General features: G+C 46.4%; 1 long non-coding RNA gene across 2 annotated transcripts; it reads right to left on the bottom strand.

Annotated features, from left to right (window-relative positions):
* Window positions 1-1,882: 1,882 nt before the first annotated feature.
* On the bottom strand, window positions 1,883-20,741 carry LOC111859907 (uncharacterized). 2 transcript variants are annotated; one of them, XR_011982232.1, is made up of 4 exons: window positions 20,670-20,741; window positions 5,484-5,550; window positions 5,230-5,310; window positions 1,883-2,215 (listed from the first exon to the last, which is right to left on the bottom strand). It is a non-coding gene; the product is annotated as an uncharacterized lncRNA (long non-coding RNA). The 2 variants fall into 2 exon arrangements; XR_002841925.1 differs by lacking the exon at window positions 1,883-2,215 and adding an exon at window positions 4,420-4,658.
* Window positions 20,742-22,090: the final 1,349 nt, after the last annotated feature.

Below are 22,090 nucleotides of genomic sequence, written 5' to 3'. Positions count from 1 at the left end.
CACATGCTGCCAGTAACCCTGTCACTGGGGGAGAGGCTAAGGTGGCACCATGGTCACTGCGGTGGCCCTGTCACTGGGGGACTGGCTAAGGTGGCACCATTGTCACTGCGGTGGCCCTGTCACTGGGGGACTGGCTAAGGTGGCACCATGGTCACTGCGGTGGCCCTGTCACTGGGGGACTGGCTAAGGTGGCACCATGGTCACTGCAGTGGCCCTGTCACTGGGGGGAGAGGCTAAGGTGGCACCATGGTCACTGCGGTGGCCCTGTCACTGGGGGACTGGCTAAGGTGGCACCATTGTCACTGCGGTGGCCCTGTCACTGGGGGACTGGCTAAGGTGGCACCATGGTCACTGCGGTGGCCCTGTCACTGGGGGACTGGCTAAGGTGGCACCATGGTCACTGCGGTGGCCCTGTCACTGGGGGAGAGGCTAAGGTGGCACCATGGTCACTGCGGTGGCCCTGTCACTGGGGGAGAGGCTAAGGTGGCACCATGTTCACTGCGGTGGCCCTGTCACTGGGGGACTGGCTAAGGTGGCACCATGGTCACTGCGGTGGCCCTGTCACTGGGGGAGAGGCTAAGGTGGCACCATGGTCACTGCAGTGGCCCCGTCACTGGGGGAGAGGCTAAGGTGGCACCATGGTCACTGCGGTGGCCCTGTCACTGGGGGAGAGGCTAAGGTGGCACCATGTTCACTGCGGTGGCCCTGTCACTGGGGGACTGGCTAAGGTGGCACCATGGTCACTGCGGTGGCCCTGTCACTGGGGGAGAGGCTAAGGTGGCACCATGGTCACTGCAGTGGCCCTGTCACTGGGGGAGAGGCTAAGGTGGCACCATGGTCAGTCCTACTGCTCATCTCCAATCCTGAACAAGGCTGAGTAGAAGTGCGTCATGCACAATGTATCATTACATTACATAAATCAATGGACAAATCAAGTACTGCACTTTTGGCGATAAAATAAAATGAAAAGCAATAAAAGAGCTAAAATGAATTGCTGTTCTCACCTATAGGCTGGGCAGAATGCACTCCCTGGGCGAAGGTTGCTGCTGGCAAGAGTCAGCTATGGGTGATCTCTAAGCTGAATGAAAGGGTTTTCAGATCAGGCTGTTTCAGTGGAGCGCCCCCTCGTGGCCTTCCTCACATGATAAACAAAACCTCCCAAACCCTTTGCATTTATCCAAGTATGAGTACAGGTACGTTGGAGTTCTTCTCTTTTGCCTATCCCATTTTGCTCTCCATTGTGGGGGGGAGGGGGGGGGGACCCTGGCATAGGTCTGCCAAGGCTGAGGCTTGAATCGGCAACTTTCCAATCACAGGCACAGAGACCGTGGAGCCTCTCACCAGCCCAGTGAACATATAGGATGTAGCTGAAAGCCCAATGGCCTTGGTGGGGGGGGGGGGGGGCGGGGGTGCAGGCTTCACCACGCGTGTCACTGCTTCAGCATCAGCTATTCGCATCTAACCTTAGCGAGGCAGCAGGCTGCGCGCTAACGATGCAGTAATTACACCCGGAGCTCACTGCGGAGCGGCTGGGGGCACCAGCGGGGGAGAGGAGGGGGGAGGAAATATCACCGCAAGTGGGGTTCACCTTAAATACACATCCACCCCAATTTAACTCCTAATAGAGCTGGAGGACTCAGCCATGGGGGCTGGGAGCTGAGGTGCGGGGGGAGGCGGAGCGAGGTGTGGGGGGAGGCGGAGCCAGGTGCGGGGGGGGGTGGCGGAGCCAGGTGCGGGGGGGGGTGGCGGAGCCAGGTGCGGGGGGGGGGAGGCGGAGCGAGGTGCGGGGGGGGGAGGCGGAGCGAGGTGCGGGGGAGGCGGAGCGAGGTGCGGGGGAGGCGGAGCGAGGTGCGGGGGGAGGCGGAGCGAGGTGTCCTCGGCCGGGAACGCGGGGTTGGGCTCCCAATGGCAGCATTCAGGGCTCCTCCTAAGAGGAGCGTTTTCATTCCAGGAATAACATTCGCGGCATCAGTGAGACGCTTTCATCCCCACTCTAGCGAGATCCTTGCGAGCCCCCCAGAGGCGCTCAGCTACAGGAGGTGGATCTTCTGTGCTCCATCCAGATTAGCCACCATCACGTCCATCATGGCGGCCACTAGAGGGCAGCGCGGGTGACTGGATTGGTTCATTACGGTCATCCTCAACTTTTAAAGGATCTTAAATCATGAAGAAGGTGGCAGCCATGCAGAGATGCTGCAATCATGTTCTGGTAAAACTGTTGGATGAAAAAGAAACAGGAAGGGGGGAAAAATCAGATAGCATTTTATTTTTTTTATTTCCATCTGGAAATAAAGGGATAATTTGAATGGAAAGCTGACAGGTACCAGCTTTAGTCAGAGAAAAGAACAGAAACAATAATTGTGTGGGAGCAGCATTCGCTGTATAACTCAGGCCTGTGTCACACACTGTGCAGCTGTGCTAACACTCATCAGGGTTTAACAGCGTACCAGGAGACCGGTCACAGATATCTGCACAGATCATGCAGTCATGCAGCCGTGAGATGTGCAGTCAAGCTCACAGTCCAGGATTTTTCCATTTCAGGAAATCAAAATTTGGATGGAAATTATGGATACAATTAAAAATCCCCAAATCTGAAAATACTGAAGATACTCTTATCTGATTATTGCAGTTCTTTAGAGCAGCTGCATTCATATTCCCATATTTTATGTTTCTAGATTCTCCTTGATAGACGTAACTGCAGCTTGACACTCGCAGCTCCTCAGATCGCGACAGTAATGATGCTTTAAATAAGATTGTTTTTTTCCTGTGGTATCGGCCTACCTGCTTTGCAGTTTCGTTCAGAACATGTGAGCAGTTTATTCGGCGAGTCGTTTATTGACAGAAGCGGATGCCCAGGAACACATCAACGGTCAGGGCTGCGGCTTGGCAGCAAACAGGGCACCGCTGAGAGCTGCGGGGCTATAAACATTAAGATGGGGAAAGTATGGAGGAGGATCGTTAGCCGCTTGGGCGAGAGGAGACGTTTTAGTATGCAAATGAGATAAATGAAAGCGCTGAGACCCTCTGCGTGGGATTTAACCTCCGAGCTTTGGACATGTACTGCACTTCAGAACGGGCTCCGTGGCGCTCGACCTCCGGGCTGCGTACAGTATGACGCACCGAGGGGAGGCAGAGTTGGCGGATTCGTGGTCCTTTAGAGCTCCGGGACGCTGTCGCTGTGGCGGGCGGCGGGCTTTTGAATTGCTGCTGGCGCCGCCCCACTGGCGGGTAACAGGACAGCAGCTTCCGAAGGGGGTAGGGGGACACAGTGCAGATTCAAATCCTTCTCCTGGGTTTATTACGTCTGTGTCCATATTATAGCATCTCATAGACGTGAAAATTCCCATAGTATCCATCACCTCCGGCATAAGTGTATTTCCTGCGTTGCAGGACCTCACAGGACATCAGTTACTGACTTAACATTTCCATTTTCCTTAGGAACATCCTTTGAACCGGCACAGCATTCATTGAAGCCCCAATCTGCTTTCCCCTTTGACTATCGTGGTTAAGAGCTCCCTCTAGGGGCTGAACTAGGATACAGCACAATTACAACCATTTAAACCACTCACAGAGGTATGATGGTTCTGATACACAAGCAATTAAAGAATCAGTGATTACATCATGACCGTTTCAGAGTCATAACCAGCTCCTGACTGACTTCAGGTCAATATTTTCTGCCCAACTTCCAAATCAAAGGTTTGAGGTCACCGTAATAACATTCTCCAGCTGGCCAAATCCAGTCCACAGTGGCAAACTAGCACCCTGATGGACTGCGTAGGTGTCCTCATTACTAGCCAGAACACGGCTGGACATTCAGCACAGGAGAGGCTGAAAAGTCAGAGTGATGGAGAAAAAAAGCAAATGAGAGGTAGCTGGTTGATGATCTACAGATCTTGCTTTTCACTGGTTTCACTGGATACATCTGAAGTTACATACTGTGGACCAAAATGAGAAGCAGAAGGAAACACATTTGCCCATCCGATGTCTGCCAAGCTCGTGTAGGGTGTTTGTCTGCCCCGAGGTGATGTGTTTTTTAATGTGCTTGAAATTGCAGCAGTTGATGCTGCCAGCCTGTAAACATCCTCTTCTAAATGGCAATTTAAAGCGCAGGAGCCACTCGTGCAGCTGCTGTGCCGAGGACGGGGCACCACGGAAACAAGCGGAACGTGGCATTTCGTTGTCTCCAGCAAGGAATAAATTAACGGGCATGATTAGCACATGCGATGAATACCCCAGCTGCCTGCCTCGCTCAGACCCGTTGCCATGGGGCTGAAGCCCGCGCTCAAGGCCGTCGCTCACGCCGGGCCGCTAAGAGACGGCCATACCGCCACGTGAAGCCGCAGACAGCCTTCTTCACAAGGAGCTCGCCAAAGTACTTGTGAACGCGTGGGCGTGCACGCGCACCTCCGTCTGTCTATTGATGCATTCATGTGTTTCTTGCTAATTGCTTTTTTTACTTAGCCTCCGTCTGGTAAAACCACAGCACATCACCGCACGGGCCCGGCGGGTTCTCTCCAGTCGCGGGTCACCCGTCTGGCCACACTGGAAGATGGTTGGCTGGCTGGAGTCACATGGTTAGCTGGCCCTAGCTCGCCCCGTCACTCTCTCTCACCAGCATCCTGGAGAGCACTTCTCTCATCGACAGCCAACTAGGATCACTGAAGGAGACAGATGTCACGGGGGGTGGTTGAGGTTTGAAAATATTACAACAACGTATTGATTTCCCATCACCAGCTTAGAAAACAGTCAGATATTTGACCTCAGAGAGCCAGTATTACGGAAAGAAATCATCCTAGGACACAAATATTTAAAGTAACAAACGGGTCAGAAAACAAAATCCATTAATGACCTTTTCCGGAGCACCTGCCTGATATGCTACACAACGAAGTGCTGAGATGACTTTACTATTAGAACCACAAAATAATGAAGCGTCAGATGAGTAGAATGTAGGGTTTTCCACAAAAGGAACCTGGAGGTTCAATGCAAGAGGGGGCAGCCGTGAGAGTTGCTGAAAGCAAACGGAAGCTTCATCCTTCTCCCGCTCCACGTCGTCCTCCTCAAAGAGCTTTGCTTTTAATTTGCCTTGACTTCTTTCGCCATGTTCCGCTATCGTCGCATCGATGAGACATAATTAATGGTGACTAAGACTCTCTAAAGTGTATGTTTGTTGTCAGTCTAAATGCAGTCTGGGAAATGAGGTAGCCAATCAGCATTGCTGCGGGCATTTACCTCATTCCCTGGTGCTGATGCAGCGTAAAAAGAACGCTGGATAATTAGTCTTCCCGTGTCACTCCGTGTCTCTGCGGAAACCTGCCACCAAGAAACAAGAACACTGTGCTGCTGGGTGACCAGGTGACCTGCTGAGCAAAGCCAGACCCCAAAGCACTTTCACCTGCCACACCCATCATAGCTGGGCGTCTTGGCTTCACAGTGCCCCCTACCTCTCAGTCCATTACCCCCCCCCCCCCCCCATATAATTTTACCTCTGAAGGATGCTTCACTCCAATCTTCTCATCCACTTCTGACCCACCACAGGTGACAATTTCCAACCTTTCAGGAAAAAGAATGACAGCTTTTTTCAGTCCAAGTTTCCAGTGCTGCAGGAGAACTAAAGCAGAAGGACAGGTTGAATGGGTGGCCCACCAACATACCAGGGCTGGTATATACCCTCCATCAGAAATCTACAGCATTTTCACATCTTCCAGCCACTGTCCCTGCTAATGGAGTCAGAAAGTAGTGAAACAAGTTTGCAGGGTCAGCTGGATGCCCTAAAAGACCAAACTGCTGTAAGGAAAACCCTGGAACACCCCCAGCAAAGCTGCTGGAGCAGATACAGCCCCCAGCCGCATGCTCAACACATGCACTGACCAACTGGCAGACGTCTTTGTGGACCTCGTCAGTGTCCAGGCTCCAATCTCCATCTGTTTGCCGCATTTTCCCAGGTCCAAAGAACAATGCAATATGTTGCAGAGAGTTTTGCACCATTGCAGCAGTGACTTTAATACTTTAAGAGTTGCGTGCTGCTCACGCCACTGCTTTGGAGCCAATCACAGTGATGAGTCTGCATGCAGAGAGGAGGACGACAATCTGTCCCTCAGTGTCAGTAAGACAAAGACAGCTGCCTGACTGCAAACTGTGGCTTCAGAAAGCTACAAGCCAGCCACCCCCCTCTGGACATTGACAGGAGGGTAGTGAGGGCGATCAACAGCTCCCTTGAGGTTCACAGAACAGCCTGATTTTGCAGAGTTCGACATGTCCCTGGGTCAAGGGAGGGGCTTGTGCTTCACTTCTTTAACCAATCACAGTCACGGGTACTTTACTGGTTTTAATTAATGTGGTAAAATCATACAATGAAGACTGTGATTGGTTAAAGAAGTGGAACGCAAATCCCACCCTTGATGACCCAGGGACATGTCGAACTCGGCAAAATCAGGACATGTGGGTTCGCATCATTGAGGACCTCATATGGACCAAAAATACCTCTTCTCTGCTAAAGGAGGCTTCGACTTCATTGACTTCTACACATGCACAGTAGCTGGTATGAGAGCAGCACAGCCTCTGACTGTAAGGCCTTGCAGCGGCTGATGAAACCAGTCCAGTTCATGACTGGCTCCTCACTCCCACCCCTAAAGGACATTTAGCGCTTGGGGTGTGAGAGGACCGCTCACGGCCTCCTGAGTAAAACACCAGCTAAGGCACGGACTTCTCGTTCCCCTGCCATCTGCAAAACGCTACGGAAACATTCAACTTGTTAGCAGCAGACATAAAAACAGCTTCAATTCCTAGGCCATCAGGGATCCAACCTACAATACAGTGTTTCCCAATCTGGTTCTCAGGGACCCCCAGAGAGTCTGCGTTTGTGCTCCCTCCCAGTAGGGAGCAAAAATGTGGACTGACTGGGGGTCTCCCAGGACCCAGAGGTAAGGAGCATGCACTGAGTACAGTGTGTTGCCACACCCACCACACGACAAACCACCTCAGGGACGAGAGCCTGAGTGCAGCTATGTGGCGGGTTATACTTCAGCACCACACTAGTCCAAATGGACCAGCATGAGGTTTTTTCCGGTTGCTGGGGTGTCAATCCTGCCACCAACCCCCAAGTTTTTCCCCTGTAAGTTGGAGGATCTCCTTATAGGGCTGGATGTAGATTAATGTCATACCCAGGACAAAGCAGGTTAAGGGCCTTGCTCAAGGGCCCAACGGAGCAGAATCACTCTGGGCATTCAAGGGATTTGAACCAGTAACCTTCCAGTTGATGCCACAGATCTCTAGCCTCAGAGCCACCACTCTGTGCCAGGACCCAGTAGGGTGCAAAAAAGTGGTATGTCCGGGGGTCTCCCAGGATCAGGTTGACAAACACATACCACAGTGATCTACTGAACACAGGACTGCAAACTGTGCTTAACACTTCATACACCTCTGAACATCTTTCGAAACTTGAATTGTTGCCCATCCACCTCAAGCTAGTTACTGACTTTAATATATTATTACACTATGTATTACACTACATGCTATAATACATATTATGCTGCACCGTCACCCTGCTTTTGGTAACATGTTGCATTATGTTTCGGCGCTGTCATGCACTGTTTAATACAGTAAATATCACTGCTTTGTGACTTTAGTTAAATGAGGGAACATGACCTACGTGAAGGCCGTCACTGTACACTTGTCAGGTAAGATGACAATTAAACTGAACTGCACTGAAGACACAGGGTGAGACAGAGTTCAGAAGCAGAGCTGTGCTTCACTCCCTAAACCTCACATACTCTGGGCTGACTGAGTGAATGAGCCATTCCTCACTATTTAAACAGCCTTAAAACACTCACTGATGCTGCATTGAGGCCTTGGAATGCTGCATGGAAGCTGAAAATCAGGGACAGTGATGCTTCCTGCTGGATGGTGCCACGTCCTGTTATGCGCTCGGGTGTCAGAAAACTCCGATTCCATTTACTCAGACGTTCTTGCACTTCAAAGCTGAGAAGTACATCTGAATCAAAGTGACGAGACGCCACAAGAGCACACTCACACTCACAATCACACACGCAGACACACTAATGGGCGGATACACTCGGTACATACATAGACAGATGTACTCTATATAAAGCACTAATGCAGGAATAATCTGTGAGCATCTCACAGAAAAGGGATTAAAACACAACAGAATAGGATATTTACTGCTTCCTAGGCTTTCTCTGCCTCATGCTATCAGCTTCCAGAGACGGACTCACTTGTGCAAAGTGCCACGTCTCCTAAGAGCTTAGCTGAGGTTTGAGGAATGAAGCGGTAACACTTTGCTTTTGGGGGCACAAATACTTAGTAATAACTCAGTTACTATTGCAGTACAAATCATGAACAAACAGTTGCTATTTAACGTATGTTATTCATGACTTGTTGCTTCAGTTGTTTACAAAGGTTTACAGAATTACCAGATATAGTAACAAATATAAAAACTGCTTGGGATAAAAGATGCGTCACGATACATTAATGATGAACAAACATGAGATCAGTATTTCACTTGTTATTCATGACTTGTTCCTTCAGTAGTTCACAAAGGTTTACAGGACAGATACAGTAACATATAGCAACTGCTTCAGGTAAAATATGCATCACCGTTCATTAATGATGAACTAACATGAGATAAGTATTTAAGACTTAATTTGTGGTTAATTAATACATAAGTAGTAGCATAATACTATATTATTTGTGTCCTGTCAAGTAAAGTGTTACCAACAAAACTAATAACTGATTTATTTCCTTCATGCTCCCCCATTAGCTGCTTAGCGTGGGCTCCTGGAGATACGTCCAGAAGATCATCAGGCTACCAGTAGACCCCATGCTGTAGATAGCTGGTCTATGTGGAAAGTTCTTGTCTGAAAGTATCATTGGCTCTAACTGTGCTCTAATATCCAGAGCTTTCTTTCAATACAGCTACATCTTATTTTGGCTCTCATTGGATGACTAAGGAGATTTTGTAGACCTGAGACTGAAAAAAAACTCATCTGACTTATACAAAGCCAGTACTGAGCCCAGTCATCAGATCTGACAGCAGAGTCACAAAACTGACTCACATTCATCTGACGCCCTCTTCAGGACAGACGATGTATAACCTTAAATCCATATGCAGTTGGCCTTCTTTTATTCAGTTTAATTATTTGGTTTTGTTTGTGAATCTTTACATAAGTGAAAGGAAGAATACACGAGTAGTCATGCTTCACTGAATGACAGGGATACATCCAGAGAAATGTGTCATTAGGCATTTTCGTTGCTGTGCAAACATCATAGCGTGTACTTACACAAACCTATATGGTATAGTCTAAATGACTGTAAAAAGTAGTGTAGTAAATACATAAACCAATAACATAGTTTATCATTATTATTATATACTGTACATAATTGTATGTGCTATCCTTTTACACAACTGACAGTGCAGGTTTGTTTACACCAGTATCACCACATACACGAGAGTTGTGTGCTGTACTACGACGTTACGACGGCTACGACGTCACTAGGCATTAGGAATTTTTCAGCAATGTCATAATCTTATGGCAACCCTGTGATACATACGGTCTGTCGTTCACCAAAATGTCGTTATGACTGTACATCTTACTTGCCAACACAGTATGAAATTGTCTTTCTTTGGTGCAAACACTGTCATGTGGTTCCTCCAGGTCATGCCAAGTACGAATTGCAGGGTAAGTGTTCAGGAGCAGAAGCAGAGGACAAACAGGAAAAGCAGTGGAGCAAATCAGCTGTAGCAGGCTTCGATTTGTCTTCTGGATGCTCACATCAGCAAGGTCAGCAGGATTTTTAACGGAAGACTGATTGATTTCGCTCCAATAGGCTGAGCATCACTGGAGGTCCAACCAAAAGGAGTCGATCTCCTAGACCTGAAGGCCAATCAAAAGCAGATTTAAACATCAGATTATCTGCTTAAGTTTTTTCTGCTTGACACTTTTCAGCACAGTCAATGACATTACAAGGAATGCGAGCCTTTGTCTGTGTGCAGTCAGAGACTTGGAACACATTAGTGCCTTTTTACTGCTGAATATGCAAGAGCACCCCCCAAGAGGCTGGATTGGATTAATATGGAGAGACTACACTCCTGCGGTGACTTCAGGAAGCCGACCAATGTCAGGACACCTGGGTGGCCATCAGTGTAGAAGAGAGATGAAGGTGGAGGCCTGATCACAGCAGGGTGTGCGGACGAGGAGTAACGGCAGTGAGAACAGGGACAGGGATCACCAGAAAGGTAAGAGAGAGGGGAAGACGAGACAAGCAGGGAATAAGGGAAAGGGAACACGGGAAACAAGAGGGATCTTTTTTATGTTTTTTTTATTTTTTACAAACACCAGATGTAACAGACTTTGGGAGTGACAAGGCCAAAACAACAAACAAAACACCACTACCGAACGAACCCCAATCTAAACTAATCCTGCGTGAGATAAACAAAAACAATACTACCACCTAGCTCCCTAACCAAACCAACAATAAATTGCCACGACTCGCAAAAACAAAAAGGCAGTCACTCCTTACACACACCTGGTATGAACACACACAGCAAGCACACAAAACACAAGCAATGGTACCGAAGGGAGAAGGCAAAGAGAGTAGCCCGAAAACAAGCGAGAGATCAAATAAACCAGGAAACAAATCAAACCAAGTGAAAGTACCGAGGGGCGAAGCGAGAAATCAAAATCCGAAAACCAAAAACTGTCATACACTAATAATCAAAAACCAATAAGCAAACCAAATACACAAGAAATAACACCCCACCCCGCACAACACAATCACAAATCCCCTCCAAAAAAAAAACACCCACCACAAACAAAAGGCGACTAGAGGACAGACATTCAGAGTCAGAAGTCAAGCTCGGGAGAGAGCATCGGCCACTAGGTTAGCAACCCCTTTCTTGTGCCTTATTTCCAGGTTGAAGGACTGGACAATCAGTACCCAGCGCATGAGGCGCTGGTTAGCATTGCACATGCGTTCTAAAAACACTAGAGGATTATGGTCAGTATACACCACCATGGGTTGAGCACTATCTCCAAGATACACTTTGAAGTGTTGTAGGGCCAATAAGAGGGCTAGTGCCTCTTTCTCGATGGCACTATAAGCTAGCTGGTGTTTCATGAACTTCTTCGAGAAGTAGCATACGGGGTGATCGAGTCCGTGGCGATCCTCCTGCAGCGTCGTGCCAGCTTGAAGGGCTTGGTTAAATCTGGGGCAGCCAACACAGGGGAACTGCTAAGCAATAGCTTTACAGCATCAAAGGCGGCCTGGCACGCGAGGGACCAAACTTTACATTTTTGAGAAGCAACTGCGTAAGGGGTGCGACCACATCTGAGAAGTTCAGACAGAAACAACGATAATAACCAGCCATTCCCAGGAAACGTTTTAACTCCTGCGGGGTCTGCGGAACTGGGACTGACCCGATAGCTTGGACCTTTATATCCAGGGGCTTTACCTTACCGTGACCGACTTGTTCCCCAAGGTAACTAACTGTACCTTTACCAAATTCACATTTTTCTAGGTTGAGCACTAGTGAAGCCTTTTGCAACCAAATGAACGCCTGCTCAAGTGAGCTCACATGCTGCTCCCACAAGTCTGAATAAATAACTACATCATCTAGGTAAGCCTCACAGTTAGGGACGTCACCAAGCACTTTATTCATTAATCTCTGAAATGTAGCCGGGGCATTACGTAAACCAAAAGCCATAACGGTATACTGGAGGAAGGTGTCAGAGGTAGCAAATGTGGAGATATCCAAAGCACGGGGGTCAGTGGAACCTGCCAATAGCCCTTTAATAGGTCTAACTTGGTCACATATTTCACAGAACCGATGCAATCAATGCAGTCTTCCATACGTGGAAGAGGGTAAGCGTCTGGATGAGTCACGGCATTAACTCTCCGATAATCCGTGCAGAACAGGAACGTGCCATCCGGCTTGGGAACAAGCAGGCACGGGGAACATCAGGGACTATTGCTAGGAATAGCGAGACCGGTCTCTACCAGGTAAGTGGTCTCTCGAGACAACAAAGCTCTTCTGGGGGTTGACCTGATAGGGATGCTGCTTAATAGGGACATAATCACCAACATCGATATCATGTTCAATAACAGGGGTACGCAAAGGGACATCGGCGAATAGGAACCGGAAGCGTCCTACTAAAGACGCAACGTCAGCTTGGCCGGATCGAGGTAAGTGGCTGAGCCGGGACGTAAGGTTCTGCAGAGCCTCTGAATTAGGGAGGCGAGCACAGGGAAGACAATTTCTACCGAGGTGCAAATCATCACTCTCCGGGGAGTACTTGCTAAGAGACACAACGCCTACAGGAGTGGGGACCGGAGCAGAGACGGGCGGAGACCGAGCGATCAAGGTAAGGCTTCAACATGTTTATATGACACATGCGAGTTTTCCTCCTACGGTTAGGAGTCTCTAACACGTAATTGGTGGGGCTAATCTTTTCCTGTATCACATATGGACCCGAGAAACAGGCACGCAGGGAGGACCCGGGCAACGGCAGAAGGACTAGGACCCGGTCACCTGGCTGGAAACACCGGGACCTTGCAGACTTATCAAATTGCCCTTTCATTTTCTCTTGCGCGGCTCCCAGAGACTTCCGAGCCAATTCCCTAATCGCTGACATCCGGTCACGAAGGGAACTAACAAACTTGGACACATTCTGCGAAGGGGATGATACCCCTGGAGACAACCATTGCTCCTGTAATGCCTTCAAGGGACCTCGAACAGTGTGACCGAACACCAGTTCAGCAGGACTAAACCCGGTCGACTCTTGGACAGCATTGCGTATTGCAAAAAGGAGAAGGGGTGTTCTGTCATAAAATACTACCTATCGAGACGTGCTATCGAGCCTTTCTGCGCATGTGCAATTCCACCATTTTGGGATTAGGGTTAAGGTAAGGGTTTTACGGGGTTTTGGGGGGTTAGGGTAAGAATTAGGGTTAGGGCTATCGATTAGCATTACGGTAGCATTTTTCGACAAGGCAGCATATATCGACAGAACAGGCGCACTCCCTCATCCCACTCTCTACCTGCGTCCAGACAGTAAGTACGCAGCGTATTTTTAAATGATTGGTGAAATCGTTCCAACGCCCCTTAGCTCTCAGGGTGATAGGCGCTGGAAACTGTATGACGCACCCCCAATTCGCGAACGACTTGAGCAAATAGTTTCGACGTGAAATTGGTACCCTGGTCTGACTGCACATGTTTAGCAAGCGAGAGATCAAATAAACCAGGAAACAAATCAAACCAAGTGAAAGTACCGAGGGGCGAAGCGAGAAATCAAAATCCGAAAACCAAAAACCGTCATACACTAATAATCAAAAACCAATAAGCAAACCAAATACACAAGAAATGAGCAGAGCTCCCGAAGTATGCGAACCGTGGCCTCTTCTTCTCAGGAACAGGAAATGACGCGCGGCGCATCGGAGGAGCCGTGGGCGGGGTCTGGTCGGGGAGGCGGAGCCAAGATGCAGCCGGCGAATGACGACGAGGGAGGGAGGTCCGGAGAACCTGTAGGCTTCCCCTGGAAACTTACGGCACGTAACAGAAGGTAACAGGCTGCTATGCCTTCGTACCACCACAGGGGAAGGGGGGCGGACTTCACCCTGTCGGTCAAGAATGCTAGGACCACTGTAGCAAAACCCACAAAGCGGGTATACGTTATGGACAAATGTATGTATGAAATATACAGCTCAATGCACATACTGTTTTTATACCTGCAACTAACACGTGAGGTAAGATTTCACCACAACTAATAAATGGCTGGAAATAAAACTGTTTCATAAGCAGATCTCCATAATAACCACCCCTCCAACTGTGCTGATGTGTAATCACTACTCAGGGGGTTCTTGAGCATATTTAAAAGTACATAAATCATCACTGCTGTACCCATTTTGCATAAAACATAATATTTAAAGGGAAAGTAAATGCCGTTCTGTAGGCATGGGTACAGCTCAGAGGTCAACGGAAACTTCAGTGGGCTTCTGTCACTCAACTTCCCTTGCAATCACAAAAAGGCAGAAAATGTCAAGTCACGTAGGCAGCCTCACTCCCTAAAAGCTTCTGCGTGATAAAACCCTCAACCGCAGGCACTCTCCCACGGCAACCCATTTCGGGATGGCCTGAGAGGAGGATTCAGGGCTGTCTGCGGCAGCCTCGGCGGGCTCCGGATCTCAGACCCCTTCGCCTCCCCCGGAGGGCATCTTCTGAAACTCTTCACGACCACACCCAAACCGCGAGAGGTACTTTCAAGGATGGAGACGAGGGACTAAGCTGGGCGATACCTCACCGGCAGCGAAAAAAGCCGCAGGGAAGCGCACTTTGTCTGGGCTGCTGTCATTGTCCCGCCCCAGTAAAAGGAGGAGATGACAGAGGGATTAATTACACGCCAGCCTCATTGACAAAGCCTCTTAAGGTCCCATTCGTGGGAGGTTTCAATGATAAAAAAAACGAAGCAGACCAAGGAAAACGCAGACATTGTCAGGAGCTTCCCTGTAAGGCGATACACTGTACATCATGTCGGCGACCACAAAGCCTGTTCATTATATCACTGTGTCGGGATAAAAGCCTGACAGCTCCGTATGTCGCTTGGTCAGTAATTTGTGCTAAAAGGCGCTAAGCACGAGTTTCCGACGTTTTATCAAGTTGTCTGAAGGTTTCTGTATTAAAATTACATGCATTCATATATTATTACGCCACAACAGCTGCAGTAGTTTGAGCTGCACAATAAACAACGGTGTGGGTGCCCTGGTCGCCGCGCCGGAGCGGAGGAGCGCTGCGATTAGAGTGACCAGATAATCCATGTTAGGAAGGACACTCTGAGCTAGGACAGGAATTGTAAACTACCATTTCAATTAAAAGGACCCGAATTTCACTTGAGCAATGAGCTCTTGCTGTGTGCTGATTGGTCAGTCTCCTATAATCATGCATGTGTCACTAATGCTAATGTGAAACAGCTGGATGAGCACAAGAAGAACTTAACTATTTAGCCGAGCACAGGAGCCTTTCAGTTTGAAAGTAGTTTGTAAAACCCGAAGCAGCTCAAAGTGTCCTCCCTGACATGGATTATCTGGTCACCCTAGCTGCGATCAGGACCGTGTCGGTGTCATCAGGACGCGGTGATGAAGGCACATTGACCCCCTGCCCCCCCATTCCAGCGAATCCATTCGCCTCACTTTGACCCCCGGACCAGGTTATCATCACTGTTAAATACCCCTCAAACCGAAACTAGCCGATAAATGCGACTGATCAAAAACAGAAAGCAAAACTAATCTGTTCCGAAAGAAACAAAATCTTATTGGAAGTTATCGCCAAAAAAGACTATTTTTACATAAAAGAAATGCTACGTCTTGTGTAGGCCTGTCATCCGAGTACGTTGTATATATAACAACGCATACAGACGTATAAGTACTGCTATCGAAAAGCGAAATGAAACTGAAATACACATTGTCCCTATGTTGTACAGAAATATAACTAGGCGGTGAAAATGCCGACTTCTGCTGATAACTTCATAAGCATTTTGGGGAAATTCTCACCTACAGGAAAAGAAATTGGATTAATAAGCTCTTACCTAGATGTGACGGTGTAATACTTAATATGTTAAAGTGTAGTAATAATGCATCATACGTAATTAGTTCAAATTAGTTTAAAAAAATAAACAAAACTTCAGTGCAATCCAGAAGATGGCAGCACTGAACCAGCATTAAGCCCTCGAGGATAGTCCCCAGAAGGCAATAGGCAATGCATTCGAAGTGTGTGATATTGTTATATTGAAATGGTAAGCGGAGGCTTCCCTGGTTTCCCTTTTTGAATAGTATGATTTATAAAAACCAAATCAAATTTTACTCAGAATGTGAAACATCAGCACACCTGCCGCAAAGCTCTGCGTCAAAGTCAGGTTCCATTGAACCGTTTACTTATATGTTGTTTTTTCTACACTTCCGCAGATGTTTAGAAACCCGTTATGACACGATGATCGCCAGCATAATTATAACAGCTGGGACCGACCTATGCTGTCTGTTTCTCACTGATCGTAATAATTTTAATGCACTTGCTATTTCCTCCTGATGGGGTTTCATCAGCGTTGCATGTCCTGGACTCCTTCTGTCAGAAGGTGAAGCCTCAGGAGAAATAAAATCCTTTACTAAAATAGCATTCTGTAGCACCTACGGCCCTCCTAACTCAATCAAAATTACTGTGTCATTAGTGCCAGATAAATATGCCTGCGGAGCAACTAAGTGTGAAATACAAATTGATCCTAGCAGTAAGGCCCCTCTTCCGCATTACCACCTGAGGCCTTGGACCTTTATCCCCCTTTTATTTAAAGTTTCCCACCTGAAGTCAAAGGTTTGGTGAAGGGCAGCTTTTAATCCATCACCTATTGAGGAGCAACCAGCAGTGGGCAAATTCAGTCAGTCACCCTCATCCACCCGGCCGCCGCTCAAGCAATCCAAGAATTTTTTTGTATGACCTTCGACTTGAGCCAGCAAATGCGGAGATGGGAATTTCCCCCGTAGAAATCCCCAGTGATTTAGCTTCCTGAGGTGAAGTCCTTCCCTTTAGAACACCGTGTCCTAATGTTTACTTTATTTGCTTCGCATTACTTTCACATTAAAGTAGAACACAGTTAAATAACTTGCAGTATATAGCTAAATACAAAATTGATATATTTATACATTACTCAATATATTAAGTATAGGTTGTTACCTACTGATTAAAGCTTGGAAGCGTTTAATTACAAGCTGAGGTGTTTAACTGCTCCGTTACCTGCCAGCACGCCATGGTAATTTCCTCGCAGCCCATATTGTAACAAGCTCCGCTCTTTGCATACGGCTGGGACGTTTCTAGGATTTTCATTTAAGGGGGGCTCAGCCCCCATAGATGTTTAACACATATTTGGCTTGTTCAGAATCAGTACTCAAATGAGTCTTCCTGATTCCTCATAAATAAGACAGTAGGTTCTACATTCAACCCCTTAAAACTTTATATCTACTAGGCTATTTATTCTAATTCATTAATATAGACAAACATTGTTTTAATGTAATTAAACAAAACATCTTTTTTTTATATCATTCTTTTTTTGTTTCTATTCATTAAAAAAGTAACTTTTCTAAATCAAAGTGACAAAAACCCTACTCTAAGGCTAATAAATGTTTTTCACGATCTGGGACATTATTTAATATAATACAATATTTATTACAAAAAAAAAAAAACAGGATTTTTCTATCTCAGTAAATCACACTGCTATGCAGTTAAAACGAGTGCATTGAATGCTGTCTGTCACTGTTTTTAATCATTTATGTGCATAACTCTATGGCAGTTAATGCCATGCACTGTGTAATGTTTTATATAGACAGTTAGGGTTTCTAATTAAAACAGCAACAGCATCATTGTTTTATAAAGTAGACTATAGGTTAATATGGTATGTATTAAGGCCTCATTTTCGCTATAGGAAACAGCTGGTGTGATGACGTAACACAGCGAAAATTTTGACATTTTTGTAAACTGTATTTATGAAAAAGGACTGCACTGATGCAGATATAACAATTTATCGAAAAACACACACCTTGGCTTAATCCTCGCTCTGTGATGCCACTGTCTGTGATGCTTCAGTTGAAGACCGCGCTGAAAGACGGGACGGAGCCGAAGTCTGCCGCCGTTTTCATATGAAATTTAATGGGGACGTGGGCGATCACCAATTTGTGTAAAGTTTATGGAGAAATTTTTTTATTGGCCTAGCGACGCCTATGGCATACGGAGAGCTGAATATGGCTTGGTACAGCCCTCCCCTGCCAGGCTTCTGTCTTCTTGATCATTCTGAGATCACCTTGACAGTGCTGATGTGAAAATGGCAAAAGCTTATGCGATGTTTCGCTTTGCGAATGGAGTGGGAATGTTCAGACGTGCGGATGACCGACAAGGTGTCTCTGGGAAGATCACTTACCACATGTGTCATCTTGCTTCGCCTCAGTGAATTTCTGGTGTGAAAGATCTTGTGCATTAACAGCTTTGCAAACTAATCTGGGACATAACGGCTCCCTGACTTCGTTTCCTCGTGTACTTATTAATGCTTGCTTGCAGGAAATTGCATGTTTCTACTCTACACAAAATATTGTGAAAATCTTGCGATCAGTTAAATATGTTTTCCCCTTTTACTTAATTCAGTCAACAAAACGAAGACCTTCCACCTGTCTTCCACTGCAGGGTCTCAAGGAGCCTACTGAAGGAAGCACAGGGCCCAATCTGGAATATGAATACTGATCATGAATACTGATTCTTGGACGTCTAATATCTGAAACCAGAGAAATTTCATTTGATCATCAGTTACACTTCAGTATATATTTTATGAAGGTTAATTGTTTTATATTAAAAATTATATATTATACTCCTATTCCACAGGCAAGGCACTTGTTCCTCACATTCTCCCATAATTCCTTGCAGCATGTGCCAACGTGACACGAGCTGTCCTCGCAGCATCAGCCAATGGGTGACAACGTGATCACTGACCTGTTTTCCACTATATTATTGCGGAGCAATGTGCTTGTGGAGGAACATGAGCACAAATGTCTCTATTATGTTCCAAGTAAATAAACATTTACATCTCTCCGTCACATTTTGTAAAGCCACGAATATTAAATCCCCCTTTCATTCTTGCGTTTTATCTGGGTGATTCTACAAAGAATCAGATCTTTATTTTCATCGGGATGCTGATGCGACCTTTACCGCGGCAGCTCTCAGAAGCTGAAAGGTTGCCACCTACTTCAGTTTCAAAAGTATCCAGTGAGTCAGGCAGCAGAGAGAACAGCTAGAATACAGCTTTCTCTTTACTTTTGCCCGCGCTCAAAAAAACATCCCATCAGATGTCATGTAATCTCAATAGAAGCATATAGATTTCTAAGCAGGCGCACCTAGAATTACAAGGATTGGCACTTTGTCATAAGCCGTGTATCGTTGACTTTACAATGGGTGTCTCTCCTTTCTGTCCTCTTCTCAAGAATGCAGCGAGGAACAAAGCGGTTCCTGCTTCGCGTCTCAGACCCAGCGCCAAAGCGCAGCCCAGCACCAGCCGGGCCGCCAAGGTGCATTTATGTATTACTTTACAAAACACGAGGTGCTTTCAGTGAGGGAATCACAGCTAACGTTACGTTATAAAACAATAGCATTTCTCTGCGATCGCATAGCCTAGCCAGACGGACGGAACAATGCTACTATTGTGGTGATCTTATTTGCTTTGGAGGAAATCTGCTGTCCTTGTCGGAGGCTCACATTAGGCGCCCGGTTGTGGAAGCTGCCAAGTCTGCGGACTGAGCGGCACGATCTGCCCTGGAGCTGTACAGAATGAACAGCGTGTAGTTTCAAAGTGTTAGACGATTTAAGGTAATTAAACTGATTATGCGATAACCATGCCGAAGATGATATCTACCGCTCTCCGAGTACCCGCCGCGCAGCTATAATTAGGAATCTATAATTACGAATATAACTTAATTTCATCACACCTCGTAGTGTGCCTAAATGTCATATTAGAACATTTTTTTTAGAAAGCTTGATAAACCATTTCCCAGACGATTGTATCAGGTTTTACTTTCTGGTATCATATGGCCAACCTTTCGGTCTCTGTCACTACTAAGAAAGCCCCGGCATTTATCATAAAACACCCAATCAGCTACCAGTTATCTTGTCATAAGCTTGTCTATATGGGCACCTTTATATTGCTTATTAACACATGATTTGTCATTCTATACATAATATTTTTATGGAATCGCAATTTTGATATGTTCAATAACTTCCTTTTGAGTATATAACTACGTAATGTTGGGCAGCATGATTTTTTGTCTCTGTCCCCCTGAAAATTATTATTCTATAACAAAGCCCCCAGAGAGTCAAGTCCTAGATTCGCCGCTAGTGGGCACACAGTACGTTTCGGACGAATGCATGGTGAAGTCAAGCAGGGCTCATAACCAATTCGCTGACCCAAAAAAGTTAACAAGTGAAGCAGGGGAAATCAGTGGCGTTTCACGGTGATTTTACGACGAAGCAAATAACGAGGGAGCCGAGCGCCCCGAGCCCACGCGCTCTGCTGCTTAGGCTGGAGTTATAGGAAATGGGGCTTCCATAGACTAGGCGGGGGGAAAAACATTACTGCTATTCCTGTCAGACCGAATCTTTCGTTGGAATGTCACTGATTGTGAGGATCTTAGTCATTTATTTTTTATATAGAAAGCCCCTTGTTCATCAGCCAGATGCAGGGGCAGCGCTGATGCGTAACAAAGTAGGGGGCAGCCAGCCCCCTAGTCCGGCGATTATCCCGGCAGTGGCCCCCACTGGCCCCACACTCCCTCTCAGCGCTAATTAGTCAGTGCGGCCCCGGTTAGCGGCCGCTAGCTGCTAGTTCTAATCACGTGGCATCTCGGAAAAGGGCATTTGGCACAAAGTTACTGGAAATTGATTAAATCAACTAACAAAATGTCAAGGTCGCCTCCCCGCAACCAAACCTTACCGTGCACGGAAAAAATATCTTTCTGTAGTCGTACACAGCTTACGGCAACTGTTTTAATACCTTAAGACCAAAAAAAAAGGGTACTTTAGGGATGTCGAAAATTAAAGAGTTAATCTAATCTAATTTTAAAACAAAGGAACAGCGTGTTACCTTGTTTCACAGCCAAACCAGCTGCGTTGTATGAGTCCCGTAGTCAGGTGTCAAAGAGGCAGGCATAAGATAGGCGGAGGAAACTGGGCAGTAATGCTGCTCGGCTGGCGCGGTAATTACACAGGACAACATCTTTTTTTTTTTTTAAATCATCAGAGACTAAAACACATATTTTTCCAAATCAGCTTTTCACGCTGATTCCATATCTGTTTTCAGTTTTTTTTTCTGTCACGTCAACTTTTTGATTTATGAGTAATGCTAGTTAATACCGTAATTGCAAGTATTGTGTACTAAAACAAAAGCATCACTGTAGTATAGGGTAAAATATCTTTAGAGCAAAATCAAATAAACAGACAGTGGGCATAAAGAAATTGAAAAGTGTTTGTTAACCACCATTGTTTCTTCAAAAACGCTTCGAGTTTGATTTTCTTGTGTACACCTTGTCTGGATTGTCGCGGTACAGCATCCAGCAGTAGTTGGCCATCATGCTTTCACTGTAACCAGCTGCACCTTCTCCGCACTCCTCATCACCTTCTACAGAATCAAGACCATCATGTGGCGGTACAGGAACATATAGCTTCATCACAAAAACTTGACATGCCAGAGAAAAACTAAACACAGATCTGAAATCAGTACGAAAAATACTACAAACCCCACATAAAATTACCTCTGATGAAAATGACCTGTTAACCTGTGTTATTAAGCCATGTAATTAAATAAATACATACAGCTATTTTAAAACAACACAGAATTAATTCATCATTCTAATTTCACATTATTACTACTATTCACCTGCATCCTTACAATGATGTAATAAAATTGGTATAATAAAATATTATGCATGTAACCAGTATGATCTTGGTTTTAGTCACTCGAGGAGATTACAGTTGTAAACTTGGACATATATCACCTGCATTGTTTCCCACTTACTCTACTATTCAGTAATATGTATGCCTCAGATTGTCTCATCAAGTCATTTATTGATTGATATTGAATTGTCAGGGACTCCTGTTTCCTCCTGCAGTCAGAGAGCATGCGGTTAGGTAACGGATGTTCCTTAATTATCCATAGTATGTGGTTGTGAGTGTTTGTGTGGGGGTGAGTGCCCTGCGACGGACAGGCATCTCATCCACAATGGGCCCTGTGCTGCTTGGGATAGACTCCAGGCTGTCCCATGACCCTGTATTGCTGGAGTATAGAGTGGAGGTTGGATGGATGGATATTGTCTTTTTCTCAAAAGCTTATTAGATTTTCTCTAATGAATCAAAGTGTCCGAACAGACATTATGTACCAGTCTGCTGAAAAGAGGCCCTGAATCCCAGCTTGTGGGGCCAGTTGGATGAATAGGCCCAGATGCTCATGGCCAGTAAGCCCCAGTACATTAACAGAAACACTAACCTTGGATCATGACTGGCCTTGGG

Source organism: Paramormyrops kingsleyae, chromosome 13 (genome assembly GCF_048594095.1).
Source record: "Paramormyrops kingsleyae isolate MSU_618 chromosome 13, PKINGS_0.4, whole genome shotgun sequence".
In the NCBI taxonomy this organism is placed as follows: domain Eukaryota; kingdom Metazoa; phylum Chordata; class Actinopteri; order Osteoglossiformes; family Mormyridae; genus Paramormyrops; species Paramormyrops kingsleyae.
The sequence above is the reverse complement of the archived record's forward strand: the minus strand, read 5'-3'. Positions and strand labels throughout refer to the sequence as shown.